Genomic DNA, 15940 nt, shown 5'->3' with positions numbered 1-15940 from the left:
TTCTTTCTTTAAAACAGCATTGCTTGCTTTAAGCAAAGAGTGCATCTAGGGGTGGACGAAACTCACTTACCTTTTCTCGCAGCTTGTTCGCGGTGGGGGGGAGCGCTTCGCTGCTCCCCCCGCGAAGTTCAGGCCGGGGGGGAGGCTTCCCGCCTCGCCCGGCTGAAATTCAGGCCGGGGAGGAGGCTTCCCGCCTCGCCCGGCCGAAATTCAGGCCGGGGAGGAGGTGCCTCGCCTCGCCCGGCCGCGAACGTGGAAGTAAAAACAAAACAAAACGCCCCCTGATAGGCTACGTGACGATTCACGTAGCCTATCACGGCTAGATCTGCAAAGTCAGCCATGATAGGCTATGTCAATCGTCACGTAGCCTATCACGGGTGACTTAAAAAAAAAAAAAGCGCGTACGCGAATGGCGGCCCCCATAGGGAGCCGCCATTCGCGTTCCTTATTTAGTTGCTGTAGTCTACGTAAATGTTTACGTAGACTACGGCGAAAATAAGGGCAACGCAAATAGCGTTGCCCTTATTTTCGCCGTAGTCTACGTAAACATTTACATAGACTACAGCGACCAAATAAGGAACGGGAATGGCGGCTCCCTATGGGGGCCGCCATTATCCGTACACACTTTTTTTTTTTTTAAAGTCACCCGTGATAGGCTACGTGACGATTGACATAGCCTATCATGGCTGACTTTGCAAATCTAGCCGTGATAGGCTACGTGAATTGTCACGTAGCCTATCAGGGGACTTTTTTTTTTTTTCTTGTATTGCAATGGCGGGGGTGGCAGCCGGTCGAAACACCCGACGAACCGCCAGCCAGACCCGCCGCCGGGAGGGACATTCAGGGAAGGTAAGTCCCGTCCTGGGGCGGGGGGTGCGGGGTGCGGGGCGGGTGCAGAGGATTTCTCCCCGAAACTTGTTCGGGGGGCCGAACACGTTGGCGCTCGGCCCCCCGAAGTTTCGGGGAGAAATTCTCCGCCATCCCTAAGTGCATCGCTCAGGCACACCTATGGCAGCCTTCTTTTGGGAAGCCCCTAGGAGGAGGAAGTGTTTTGACTGAAAGTAATTACTGCATGTCTCAGGGCAGAGGAAAAATACATAAATATCTACGAAAAATAGCCTTTCTTACGGAAGTTATGCAGGCTCACAGAGACGGCTGGGCACTGGAATTACGGTTGTCGGTATGAATTTATCTTCGTAATTTTCGGAGCAGAAAAAAAAGAGAATTCCGGGGGCTTGTGAATGACGGTACAGAGCACTGGCCACAAACTGCGGAAATCAAGTGGCCTGGAAGGTACATAATTCGTACATCCCTACAGCGATCAGAACACCACGTCAAGATAGTTCCTGTAGCACATGGCTATAGAAAATTCATATTATTATGGAACATCGCAACTATATCACCACCAAAACTTCACCCATTCCTTCTCCAGTTTCCTCTTCTTACAGTCTCCAATCTCAGTCTTCTCTTTCTCCCAGACACCCCCCTGTTTCCTATCAACCTAAACAAAAATGCAATTCATGAAGTTTCCCTAGAGAGAATGAAATGCTGATTAATTAAATGTCAATGGGGCCAATACATTCACCATGCTGAAGTTGACTTGATAACAATTTACTATGTGTCATAAACATGAAAGTGATCATGAATATGATGACAAAGCACATAAAGGAAAATCCCACCAGAGTACTTTTTGAACAATCATGTTGAAAAGGTGTGTGTGTGTGTTTATTTATTTATTTCCTTTTAAAATATACTTTGGCTGCACTCCTGTGCTATCCAGACTACATCTGAAACCATCCCAGGGCTAGCAAATAACTCTAATGGATCTCGATTTGTAGGATGCTGTAGCAGAAACAGTCAGATGAAACTGAGGAACCATACCTCTTCATGAAAGATTTTGTGTCTTTCGCAGACATTCAGGCCTCCTTTTTGTCAGACTCTTTGGGGAGTTTCTGGCTGGGAGATAAGACGGTCTTACCTCCCTTATTCCTGTGAGGTTGACTTCCCACCTCCTTCAACTGTTTTAATCTCTGAGAGTTGATGCCCTTAGAACTAGCAGTTACTGGCCCTCTGCTTCTGAATCTAAACCAAACTTTGATTGCAAAGCCTTTGGTTCCTGCACTCATGAATTGTTCCAGCCTTTCTAGATAGTCAGAAGTCGACCATTGCACCTCCTTACCCAATCTTATGCAGGCAGCAAGCCTCACTGTGTTCAGTGGGGCTGACTTCTAGGTAAGACTGCATAAGGTTGCAGTCTTAGGCTGCAGTTCTATGCACACTTACTCAGATACATATAAAATGCACTGAACATCATGAGATTAACCTCTGAGTAGGGATGTATGAAGTATTTAAAATCCATTTTGTCTGTATTTTGCAGATTGTCGGGCACCTTTTGTTCCATCGTCCACCCATCGACAGAATGGGTTTTTTTTTAGTTACCCAAATTTGCAGAGATGTGAATTCCCCCAAAATGCACAAATTCCCCCCAAATTTTCATGCTATAGTCTATGGGGGGAAATGTACATTCTTGGCCATTTCTCTCTCTCTCTCTCTCTCTCTCTCTCTCAATCATCTATCTATCTATCTATCTATCTATCTGTCTATCTATCTATCAAGACACAATTTGCACAAAATTCCCAAAGGTTAAAAAAATAGTCCACAAGTCTATAGAATCCACCCAACAGGGGAAAAGCAGGTCCGCTGCAGAAGCTGTGGGTCGGATTCATAAAATTCCGTACTCATTTGCTTCTGTTGTGGATTTCTCCAACTTCCCTACCTCTGAGTAAAGATGCACAAGATTGTGTTGTTGCACAGATTGTAGCTTTACTTATAATAATATGATCTTCCCCAAACAAGCCTCCTTAGTGAGGTTCTTCCTTTCTCATCATCCTTCATGTTCTTCACTGCCTTATAACACATCTGTTTAATAAGCAGTGCAGTTATTTGTAGCATGCTGGATCTTTCTTGTTAATGGAACTCATTCTTCTACTATTCAAAAAAGGATAACACAACTACGTAGATATTTTAAAAGCTAATGAGTCATTCATTAGCATCTGACTACTGCAGCTAACAGGATAGTTTCTTTCTTTCTTTCTTTCTTTCTTTCTTTCTTTCTTTCTTTCTTGTGATTTATGGTATTAAATTTATGGTATTAAATTAACTAGTATACTCCACAAGTCACTCCCATTTTTCACATCTCTTTGTGCAATTTAAACCAGACTTCTGGGTGGTCTCAAAAGGAAATGTTATGGGATTTGTTGCGGAAGTATTTCAGTGGAGTCGCTGTGAGTACATGTTATCAACTTAAATAGAGGGGATAAAGAACAAAAAGCAGTGAATTAATGAATTAATGAAAAGTGGGGTTGAAGTATTATTCCTTGGGAAGCAGTCATATTAGCATTTCCCCCCCTTTTTTTCCCACCTGCTTAATTTGGAGACTGGGGACAGCGTTGTAGTCATATCTGCAAATCTAAGATATGCCTATCTATCTGCCTACCTACCTACCTACCTACCTATCATCTATCTGTCTTTAAAACTTACAAACTTCACCTTCAACCCATGAAGATTTTCAGGGCAGTGGGCATAAAATGACCTAAAAACAAAACAATACAATAGAATGTAGTAAGAACAATCTACAATCAAAACATCAACAATTGAGAGGCATAAAACTCTTCAAGAAGCTAAAAAGATACACACTTAAATGTTTTTAAATGAAAATTAGTTTTAAAATGCCTGAGGAAAAAAGAAAAAAAGGGGGGGGTAACCTCATTCTGAAAAGAATACAGTGTTGGCACCAGGTGGATCTCTCATTGGAGGGCCTTCCAGATTTTGGACTACAGCTTCCATCATCTCTGACTATTGGGCATGCTGACTTGGGCTGATGGGAGGTGTAGTCCAAAAAATCTGGATAGCAGGATGTACAAAACAGCAAAACTTGAGCTTTCCGAAATGCTCCAAATTCCATCTTGAAGCTTATTCCAACTCAAGTCCATATGAGATCACAAAATTTGTTTTTGTCTTTTCACATGAAAATCTATATATATTTCTGTGCATATTTCCCCAAATGTATGCATCTACTGTGCACATCTTTGAAATGTATACATTCTTCTTCCATTGATTAAAGTGTATTTATGTATGTTTTTCAACAGTATGCATTTTTTCATGCACATTTTTCTAATGTACACGTGCTGTCAATAGGGATGTATGAATCCCTTACCTCGTTCCAGGTGGGGGCATCCGCAGTGGGAGGCGATCCGTCCCTCCCCCTGGAATCCTCCCCAGCTGGCTCCACTCTGTGGTGAGTCCGTGGAGCTGCCAGCCGGGGCCGGCCTCTGCCTGACTTCTGGCCGCGGCCGGTTTTTGGACGCAAATGGCATCTGGCGTAGTGGACGCCATTTGCGTCCCCTGCCTTTTGTCATGGTAGGCTACATAAATCCTTACGTAGCCTATCATGGTAAAAGGCAGGGAGGCAAATGGCATCCACTACACCATTTGCATCCCTGATCTTTGCTGTAATAGGCTACGTAAAGATTTACGTAGCCTATCACGGCAAAAGGCAGGGACACAAATGGCGTCTGCTACGCTGGATACCATTTGCATCCAAAGAGAAGCAGCGGCGGATGGCGGAGGGCAGCTAGACGGACTGGACCTGACAACGGCCAGGTAGGGTCTGTCCAGGGGGGATTCCGCTGGGTGGTGGTGGGGGTAGTCTGTTCCGACATGGACTCCAGGGGTAGTCCGTTCCGCCACGGACTCCAGGGGTAAAGAATCCGGCCTCATTGTAGTCCATGGTGGATTTCTCTGCCATCCTGAGCTGTCAAACACATTTTTTTTGGTCTGCATATCACATTGCAAGCACAGAAATGTAGGGACTTCAGCTACAGATTGCATGTCTGGAAGGTGTGAACTCGATAAATTCTGATCAAACATGAACTGAAATTAATTTATCATACATCCCTGTTGGAGGGCCATAAGTTGGGGAACACTGGGTTAGAGTGTGGACTGGGGTGACTTGAAGCTGTGCTCAGCCATTCAAGTCCCTAGTTAACTTTAGGATAGTCACCATCTTTCAGTCTAGCTATCTTTTTTTGTGCTGAATCAAAATATTATCAGATAATTTTTTTCTGAAACGAAATGGGGGGGGGCTGGGGAGAAAGATGGGAAGAAAAACTCAGAATGTTAGAGCAGGGGATGGATAGAAATTCGGGCTGTGCAGGGACCCCCTGATCTGACTTGGAAGCCACTTTGCGGCTTCCGAGGAGGGCTTGATTTGGCTCAGGCAGATTCAAGGGGTCCCTGACCTGACTCAGCCCTGAACCCGAAGTGGGGATCAGATGGTGAACCACACTTCGTGTACCTCCCTGATGCCCCTGTGCACCCCCCCAGGTCCTTACCTAGGCCTCTTCCTCCTCCTCCGCCACAGCCATTGCCTTCTACGCTGCTGCGCCACCTCCACCTTCTTTGCTGCCGCCTTCTCCTCGCTGCCACCACTGCCTTCTCTGTTGCTGCTGCTGCCTTCTCCGTTGCTGACGCTGCCTGCTGCTGCTGCTTGCTCCTGAGGCCTGGATGCATGGCGACTCATCTTCTTGCAAAGAGACACCATTTTTAAAATTGTGGCTTCCTGGAACTTCCAGGAGGTTTCCATTTTAAAAATGGCAATTCCCTGCAAGAAGATGAGTCACCGTGCATCCAGGCCTCAGGAGATGGTGGTACGGTGGCGGGCAGTGGCAGCAGGTGGCAGCAGCGGTGGAGAAGGAGGCAGCAGTGAGGAGAAGGCAGTAGTGATGGCAGTGGCGGAGAAGGCGGCTCAGGTAAGGACTTGGAGGCACCAGGGGGGCTGAGCTAAGGGGGCTTAAGCTCTGAAGTGCACTGAGTGCGTCAGAGAGCCTGCAACCCACTCCTGGGTTCATGCTTTGTGCCCTCTCCGTTTCACCTCGGAAGGGGCTTAAAGTGACCTGAAGCAGCCCACTTTGACTTGGGGTTCAGGCCTCGGGCTGAAGCAGTGCACAGCCATAATAGAAAGTCTCAAAATTTTCAGGGGTCATGGGCATACCAGTTAAAGAGCAGCAGCATTGCCTCCCCGCCCAATATTCTTTTAAAAATATAATTGCTCCACTGCCATGAACAGCATGTAGAGAAGAGCTAAAAGGTACCATTTTCCCCCCAAATCCCTTGTTTGAAATATGGACATCTCAGGACAGTCTCATTTCAGAGCTGCTAGAGTGTAGGGATGGCAGAGAATTCTGCCATGGACTCAAATGAGGCCGGATTCCAGAGAATCCGACTTCCCGATTCCACAGTGGGATGGCATCACTTACCTCCAGCAATGGAGGATTTTGTGCGGAGCTGCTGTCCTGCTCCCTATACAAGGCAATACGCTAATGGCGGCTGCCATTAGCCTATAGCTGGGACAAATACAGCCGCAAGTGGTGCCCAGTATGCTGCTTGCATCTGTATTTGTCCCAACGATAGGCTAATGGCAGTCGCCATTAGTGTATTGCCTTGTATAGGGAGCTGGAGAGACGCTCCGCGAACTGCCCTAGATGCAGAGCAGCTCCTGAGGATTTCAAGGGGCCCTGAGTGGCATGGAGGGCCCCTCTACCAACCCCCCTGGGCCAGAAAGTGAGGGGTTCATTCATCACTCCTGGGGTGTGTGTATGTATGGCTATATGGATGTACGGATTTTGTTGATTCCATTCTGTCTGTGTTTCACAGATTGCCTGGCATCTTTTGTTCTGTCATCTTCTTGACTTAATTGGATTTTTTTTTTTTTTTTAGGGATGTAGAAGACTCTCATTCCTGTTTGCAAATACACGTTTGCACTAATGCAAGTGCACATTGGCTTAAATGAGCATTTGCACAAATCCCCCCCAAAAGGAAAAACAACAGCTTTGCAAATCCGCAGAAGCTGTGAGACTGGGAAAAATCTGGCCCACTGCAGAATCTGCAGGTTGGATTCATCTGTTGTAGATTTCTTTGACACCCCCAAGCAGCAGCTACGGATGGCGGAGAATTTCTCCCCGAAACTTCGGGGGGCCGAGCGCCAACATGTTCGGCCCCCCGAACAAGTTTCGGGGAGAAATCCTCCGCCCCCCCCGCCCCCCGCCCCCCCCCCGGGACGGGACTTACCTTCCCTGAATGTCCCTCCCGGCGGCGGGTCCGGCTGGCGGTTCGTCCGGTGTTCGAGCAGGGCGGGAGCGGCAGCCAGTCTTTCGACCGGCTGCCGCCCCCGCCATTGCAATCAAAGAAAAAAAAAACAACTGTCCCCTGATAGGCTACGTGACGATTCACGTAGCCTATCACGGCTAGATTTGCAAAGTCAGCCGTGATAGGCTACGTGAATCGTCACGTAGCCTATCACGGGTGACTTAAAAAAAAAAAGCGTACGCGAATGGCGGCCCCCATAGGGAGCCGCCATTCCCATTCCTTATTTGGTCGCTGTAGTCTACGTCAATCTTTACGTAGACTTCGGCGAAAATAAGGGCAACGCTATTTGCGTTGCCCTTATTTTCGCCGTAGTCTACGTAAACATTGACGTAGACTACAGCAACTAAATAAGGAACGCGAATGGCGGCTCCCTATGGGGGCCGCCATTCGCGTACACGCTTTTTTTTTTTTAAAGTCACCCGTGATAGGCTACGTGACGATTCACGTAGCCTATCACGGCTGACTTTGCAGATCTAGCCGTGATAGGCTACGTGAATCGTCACGTAGCCTATCAGGGGATGTTTTTTTTTTTTTTTAACTTTCGTGTTCGCGGCCGGGTGAGGCGGGAAGCCTCCTCCCCGGCCTGAATTTCAGCCGGGCGAGGCGGGAAGCCTCCCCCCCCGGCCTGAATTTTGGCCGGGCGAGGCGGGAAGCCTCCCCCCCTGGCCTGAACTTCGCGGGGGGAGCAGCAAAGCGCTCCCCCCCACCGCGAAAAAGCTGCGAGAAAAGGTAAGTGACTTTCGTTCACCCCTAGCAGCAGCCCCCGCTGGCTGGTGGCGCCAGTTGCTGACTGTCGGAAGTCTATCACTACTTGCCACAGCACAGCAACTAAGTTTATGAAAGAAGATTTTTGATGAACAACAAGTAATGTCATGGCTGTTTCCCTGGCAAAATTCCCTGAACATTTTGAGAAGTTCTCCCAGCCCTTGAAAAAATGAACGAAAAGCTTCTTCCCACTGACTTTTGCCTCCTGAGAATGAGGCTGAGAAAGTGGGGGGGTGCTTTTGCTTTGGTTTTAGTTGTTGTGAGGATAGTGACGGAGCCTTGTAGGCTTCCCTGAGGTCTTTGGAGAAAGAACAGGTTAAAAATCTAATAGGCAGATAGATAAGGATTTTGTGCATTGCTGTGTGACCATTTCTTTGGGCAGGGGTGGGCAACGTCTTGGGGTCTGGGGGTCAATTCCCCTCAGAACCCATGAGGGGCTACACCAGTCCCCACCCCACCAAACCTGCCTTTGCTACCAAACTTGCCACTGAGGAGGCAGTTGTGGCAACCCCCTCCACCTCATTTTGCACAAAAAACAAGGCGTGTGGGCAGTGCAGACTGTGTTTAGAAGCAGAATCTATTTCATAGGATGTTTTGTTTATTGGAGGGGGGATTTATTGCAATAGAGGTGGCAGTGGTAAATTCAGCAGCAGCTGTTGGATTTTTGTGGTATTGTAGGCATTTTTTTTAGTAATGGTCATTTCAGGGATATCAAAGAGGCATAACTAAAATGTAGGGATGGCGGAGAAATCCACCATGTACTCCAGTCAGTATGTACTCCCCCAGAGTCTGTGGTGGAACAGACTACCCCCGCCACCCCGCGGAATCCCCCCCAGACAGACCCTACCTGGTCATTGTCCGTCCAGTCCATCCTCAGCTGCCTCAGCCATCCGCTGCCCTGTCTGCAGATGCAAATGGCAGCCAGAGTAGCAGGTGCCATTTGCGTCCCTGCTTTTTGCCATGATAGGCTATTTAAATACTTATGTAGCCTTAGTCTATCATGGCCTAAGGCAAGGGCACAAATGGTGGCCGCTACGCTGGCTGCCATTTGCGGCTGCAGCCCAGCAGCAGCTGGAAGTCTGGCTGTGGCCAGTCCTGGCTAGCGGCTCTGCAGCCTTTCCGTGGAGTGGAGCTGGCTGGGGAGGATTCTGGGGGGGAGGGACGGATCGCCTCACCCCCTAAGAGGATGCCCCCCAGCGGATTGGTGAGTGGGGTTCGTACTACTAAAATGACTGTCTGAACAAAAATTTGCTTTTGACCTATTACTGACAGGTAGGGATGGATGGGCACCCCACCCTGGTCTGGGTTCTCCAGGCACCTGTCCAGCCCCTGTCCCTGCTCCTGTACTCAAGCCCCACACCTGCTTGCTGAGCCACCTGCACTTACTCGGCCCTGTCCTCCTGCACCATGATTGCCATGTTGCAAAAAAACAATGGCAATCGCAAAATGTGCACATAGACTTATATGCAAAATGGCACCGTGAATCACCCCTATATGCAAGATTACAGGCGTAAATAGCCCAGTTATTCACATTTTTGCAATCACCATGTTTTTTTGTAACATGGTGATCACGGTGCAAGAAGACGGGGCCCAGGTAAGTGTAGGTGGCTTGGTGAGCACGGGGGCAGGGAGGGCAGTGCATGGACCCCCAGTTTCACTTTGGATGCCACTTTGGACTTTCCAAATCAGCCCCTCTTTGCTTTGGACCGATTCGGACCCCATCATTCTGATATGACGTTTTCCCATTGACTTGCATTACCACATATAAACGGCCATAACTTTTTCAGTTTTCATGATAAATACATGCCATTTGGAGATCTGTCAGACTGCATGGAGGAGATTCCACCTGCCAAATTTCAGACAGTCTGGCCAGTAGTTTTTGTGCTAGGAGGTGTTAAAATTTGATTTTTTCAACAAAACTCTCGAAGCAAAGAGCTATAACTTTTCATTGTTTCCACAGAAGCACGTGAAATCTGGCACCTAGCAGCCCCTATGGAGGTGACTGAACCTGCTAAGTTTCAGACAGCTTGGCCCAGTAACTTTTGTGCTAGGAACAGATAAAATGTGCTGTTCACAGAAACTAAAACAAAAGGGCATAAAGGGATGATCAGAGAAGTTAGGTGTTTAAGCAGTGATTAGGAGGAGGTCACTACCCCTAATCTCTGCTGTAGATTTCTTTGAAGTATAAACCCCTCTCCCCTAGTCCTACTTTCCTATTCAGCTTCACATTGACTTGAACAAAGAACAATGACAGTGGTCTCTTGTCTGACTGAGCCAGGAAGCAAACACAGCAGTCCTGCCAGGTGGGGACATTGGCTTGAACCGAGAGCAATGACGGGCTCCCCTCTTCCACTCCAGAAGGAGATGCTGCTCCCTTTGTAAGAGTGCTACTGCTGCTGCCTGCAACAGCCTCCTCAAACGGTGACCTCAGGGCACTGAGATTGGCCTCTGAACTCTGCTGCCCTATGCCAGGATGCGCTATCCAGACTGAGGGCAACCCAGATTGGCTACTGGTGCTGCTGGTCCCATCAGCACCTCGCCCACCTCTGCCCCTGCCAAGGCCCCAAAGATGCCTCATATTGGGCTTGCTTTGCCACACAGCGTAGTATAAAATTTTATTTATTTTTATTTTATTTTATTTATTTCATTTCTATACCGCCCAATAGCTGAAGCTCTCTGGGCGGTTCACAAAAATTAAAACCAATTTATTTAAATAAATTTATTTAAAATTTAAATAATATATGTTGTGTAGTGCTTTATCCACTCTTGTTTTTTTTTAAAGGGACTGTGTAGTGCTTTGCCACACACAGTTTGCTTGTTCACAACATGAGCGCGCACACACACACACACGAGCAAAAGGAAAGCAAACACTCAACTACTTACAAGCAAAAGCTTGTAGGGGGGTGGGAGAGGACTAGCTAAAATCCTAACTGAAGAGAAAAGGGGTTTTAATTTTTAATTTTTATTTTTCAGGGAAAAGAGATCCAAAATGGGAAGGGAAGGAATAAAGGAATTGAGAAGGGCAGTGGCGGCGGCGGAGGGGAGCCAAGAACAATGAAAGGAAAGTGTGTGTGTATGTATGTGTATGTATGTGTGTGTGTGTGTGTGTGTGTTGTTGTTGTTTATTTGGTCAGTCGCTTCCAACTCTTCGTGACTTCATGGACCAGCCCACGCCAGAGCTTCCTGTCAGCCGTCGCAAACCCTAGCTCCCCCAAGGTCAAGTCCGTCACCTCCAGAATATCATCTATCCATCTTGCCCTTTGTCAGCCCCTCTTCCTTTTGCCTTCCACTTTCCCTAGCATCAGCATCTTCTCCAAGGTGTCCTGTCTTCTCATGATGTGGCCAAAGTACTTCACTTTTGCCTCTAAGATCATTCCCTCAAGTGAGCAGTCTGGCTTTATTTCCTGGAGGATGGACTGATTTGATCTTCTTGCAGTCCAAGGCACTCAGAATTTTCCTCCAGCACCACAGTTCAAAAGTATCTATCTTCCTTCGCTCAGCCTTCCTTATGGTCCAGCTCTCGCAGCCATAGGTTACTACGGGGAATACCATTGCTTTAACTATGCAGACCTTTGTTGTCAGTGTGACGTGTCTGCTCTTAACTATTTTATCAAGATTTGTCATTGCTGCCCTCCCAAGAAGTAAACGTCTTCTGATTTCCTGGCTGCAGTCAGCGTCTGCAGTAATCTTTGTGCCTAGAAAGACAAAGTCTGTCACTGCCCCCACGTTTTCTCCCTCTATTTGCCAGTTCTCAATCAAGCTGGTTGCCATAATCTTGGTTTTTTTAAGGTTTAACTACAACCCAGCTTTTGCACTTTCTTCTTTCATCTTCGTCATGAGGTTCCTCAGCTCCTCCTCGCTTTCAGTCATCAAAGTGGTATCATCTGCATATCGGAGATCGTTAATGTTTCTTCCAGCAATTTTAACTCCAGCCTTGGCTTCATCAAGCCCAGCACATCGCATGATGTGTTCTGCATACAGGTTGAATAGGTAGGGTGAGAGTATACAACCCTGCCATACTCCTTTCCCAATCTTAAACCAGTCTGTTGTTCCGTGGTCTGTTCTTACCGTTGCTACTTGGTTGTTATTAGGGATGGACGAAAGTCACTTACCTGTCCTCGAAGCTTTTCGCGGTGGGGGGGAGGTGCTTCGCTGCTCCCCCCGCGAAGTTCAGGCCGGGGGGGGAGGCTTCCCGCCTCGCCCGGCCAAAATTCAGGCCGGGGGGGAGGCTTCCCGCCTCACCCAGCCGAAATTCAGGCCAGGGAGGAGGCGCCTCGCCTCGCCCGGCCGCGAACTAAAAAGTTTTTTTTTAAAAAAAGAAAACGCCCCCGTGATAGGCTACGTGACGATTAACGTAGCCTATCACAGCTAGATCTGCAAAGTCAGCCATGATAGGCTACGTTAATCATCACGTAGCCTATCACGGGTGACTTAAAAAAAAAAAAGCGCATACGCAAATGGTGGCCCCCATAGGGAGCCGCCATTCGCGTTCCTTATTTGGTCGCTGTAGTCTACGTAAATCTTTATGTAGACTACAGCGACCAAATAAGGAACGGGAATGGCGGCTCCCTATGGGGGCCACCATTTGCGTATGCGCTTTTTTTTTTTAAAGTCACCCGTGATAGGCTACGTGACGATTTACGTAGCCTATCATGGCTGACTTTGCAAATCTAGCCGTGATAGGCTACATGAATCATCACGTAGCCTATCATGGGGGCGTTTTTTTTTTCTTTTATTGGAATGGCGGCAGTGGCAGCCGGTCGAAAGACCTGCTGCCGCTCCTACCCCGGACGAAGACCCGACGAACCGCTGGCCGGACCCGCCGCCGGGAGGGACATTCGTCAAAGGTAAGTCCCGTCCTGGGGGGGGTGCGGGGTGCGGGGGGGTGCGGAGAATTTCTCCCTGAAACTTGTTCGGGGGGCCGAACATGTTGGTGCTCGGCCCCCCGAAGTTTCGGGGAGAAATTCTCCGCCAACCCTAGTTGTTATACAGATTCCTCAGGAGGCAGACAAGATGACTTGGTATCCCCATACCACCAAGAACTTGCCACAATTTGTGATGATCCACACAGTCAAAGGCTTTAGAATAGTCAATAAAACAGAAATAGATGTTTTTCTGAAACTCCCTGGCTTTCTCCATTATCCAGCAGATATTGGCAATTTGGTCTCTAGTTCCTTTGCCTTTTCTAAACCCAGCTTGTACATCTGGCAATTCTCGTTCCATGAATTGCTGGAGTCTACCTTGCAAGGTCTTGAGCATTACCTTACTGGCATGTGAAATAAGTGCCACTGTTCAATAGTTTGAACATTCTTTGGTGTTTCCCTTTTTTGGTATGGGGATATAAGTGGATCTTTTCCAATCTGTTGGCCATTCTTGTGTTTTCCAAATTTGCTGGCATATGGCATGCATCACCTTGACAGCATCACCTTGCAAGATTTTAAACAGTTCAGCTGGGGATGCCATCATCTCCTGCTGCCTTGTTATTAGCAATGCTTCTTAAGGCCCATTCAACCTCACTCTTCAGGATGTCTGGCTCTAGCTCACTGACCACACCGTCAAATCTATCCCCAGTATTATTATCCTTCCTATACAGATCTTATGTATATTCTTGCCACCTTTTCTTGATCTCTTCTGCTTCTGTTAGGTCCTTGCCATCTTTGTTTTTGATCATACCCATTTTTGCCTGGAATTTACCTCCAATGTTTCTAATTTTCTGGAAGAGGTCTCTTGTCCTTCCTATTCTATTATCTTCTTCCGCTTCCACGCATTGCTTGCTTAAAAATAATTCCTTATCTCTTCTGGCTAACCTCTGGAATTTTGCATTTAATTGGGCATATCTCCCCCGATCACTGTTGCCTTTTGCTTTCCTTCTTTCCTGGGCTGCTTCCAGTGTCTCAGCAGACAGCCATCTTACCTTCTTGCTTTTCTTTCTTTGGGATGTTTTTTGTTGCCGCCTCCTGAATGATGTTGCGAACTTCTGTCCATAGTTCTTCCGGGACCCTATCTACTAAATCTAGTCCCTTAAATCTATTCTTCACCTCCACTGCATATTCATGAGGAATATTCGTGAGCTCATATCTAACTGATCTGTGGGACTTTCCTATTCTCTTTAGTCTGATTCTAAATTGTGGAATAAGAAGTTCGTGATATGAACGGCAATCAGCTCCAGGTCTTGTTTTTACCGACTGCATAGATGTCCGCCACCTTTGGCTACAAAGGATGTAGTCAATCTGATTTCGGTGTTGACCGTCTGGTGAAGTCCATGTATAAAGTCGTCTCTTAGGTTGTTGGAAGAGAGTGTTTGTTATGCACAGTGAGTTGTCTTGGCAAAATTCTATCAGCCTATGTCCTGCTTCATTTTGTTCTCCCAGACCATGCTTGCCTGTAATTCCAGGTGTCGTTTGACTACCCACCTTACCATTCCAGTCTCCTGTAATGAAAATGACATCTTTTTTTGACGTACTATCCAGCAGGTACTGCAGATCCTCATAGAACTGATCTACTTCTGCTTCTTCAGCATCTGTGGTTGGGGCGTATATTTGGATCACTGTTATGTTAAATGGCTTACCCTGAATTCGAATTGAGATCATTCTGTCATTTTTTGGATTGTATCCAAGCACTGCTTTAGCCACTTAATTAATTATGAAGGCTACTCCATTTCTTCTGTGGTCCTCTTGTCCATAGTAGTAGATCTGGTGGTCATTTGATGTGAAGTGGCCCATTCCAGTCCATTTCAGTTCACTGACACCCAAAATGTCTATATTTAATCTTGACATCTCCTCAATAACCACATCCAATTTGCCCTGGCCATAGCTCTTACATTCCAGGTTCCTGTGGTGTGTTGATCTTTAGAACATCAGATTTGTCATTCACCACCAGCACCGTCGGCTGCTAGCTGTCCTTTCAGCTTTGAGCTAACTGCGTCATCACATCTGGGGCTAGTTGAACTTATCCTCTGTTCCTCCCCAGTAGCATTTTGACCATCTTCCAACCTGGGAGTCCCATCTTCCGATGGTATGCCGACATATCTCTGGTTGTATTGATCCATTTAGTTTTCATGGCAAGAATCCTGGGGTGGGTTGCCATTTCCTTCCCCAGGGATCGTATTTGATCTGACCTCTCTGCCATGACCTTCCCGTCTTGGGTGTCCCTTCACGGTTTAGCTCATGACCTCACTGAGGTGCTCAAGCTCCAGCACCACGACAAGGTAACAATCTCCTTTGCTGAAGATATATATATATATATATATATGTGTGTGTGTGTGTGTGTGTGTGTGTGTGTGTGTGTATCAATCTAGAAAGAAAATAAGGGAAAACTAATGGTTGAGAACTGAGAAGAGTGTGTGGGGGAAGCTAAAGAACAAGGCAAGGGAGGGAAAACTAAAGTACTTTTTAGATTTTTTGGGGGGTTAAATAAACAATCAAGAAAAGAATGAAAGGTAAAACCTATTAGAGAAGTGGGCGGGGCGGGGGGAGAGACAAAGAACCAGGCAAGGAAAGGAAAGGAAAGGAGGAAATTCGAACTAAGTACTTTTTCAATTTTTGATTTTTAAATAAAGAATCTACAAGAGAAAGAAAGGGAATAGTTGAACTGGAAGGAAAAGAAAGACAAAGCTGCAGTACAAACACCCCCCCCCCCACAGATCTAGCCAACACTCTCTAACAACATGTAAGCCACCACCTCCAACTCTAACCAGCTTTCTCTCACACACAATGAAACAAAAGCAGGCTGATCTCTATCCCGTATTCCCCCACCCTCCACCACTGTCACTGATTGGAGACTGCTGGGTTAAGGTTAGCCCTAATTTGGCAACTGGAGTTGCCATTCGCCAAGGCGTACTTTTTCCCCTCTCTCTCCTCCCCCTCCTCTCCCCTTGTCCCCTCCATTATCCTCCTTACCCCCTCCCTGATCTTTTGCAAGTTGATACATTGAGAGACAGGCTGTCTGGAAATGGCTTCAGTAGTTCCAA

Source organism: Heloderma suspectum, chromosome 4 (genome assembly GCF_057233095.1).
Source record: "Heloderma suspectum isolate Gila_16-S chromosome 4, 16-S_ref, whole genome shotgun sequence".
NCBI lineage: Eukaryota > Metazoa > Chordata > Lepidosauria > Squamata > Helodermatidae > Heloderma > Heloderma suspectum.
This window is presented reverse-complemented; position numbering follows the sequence as displayed.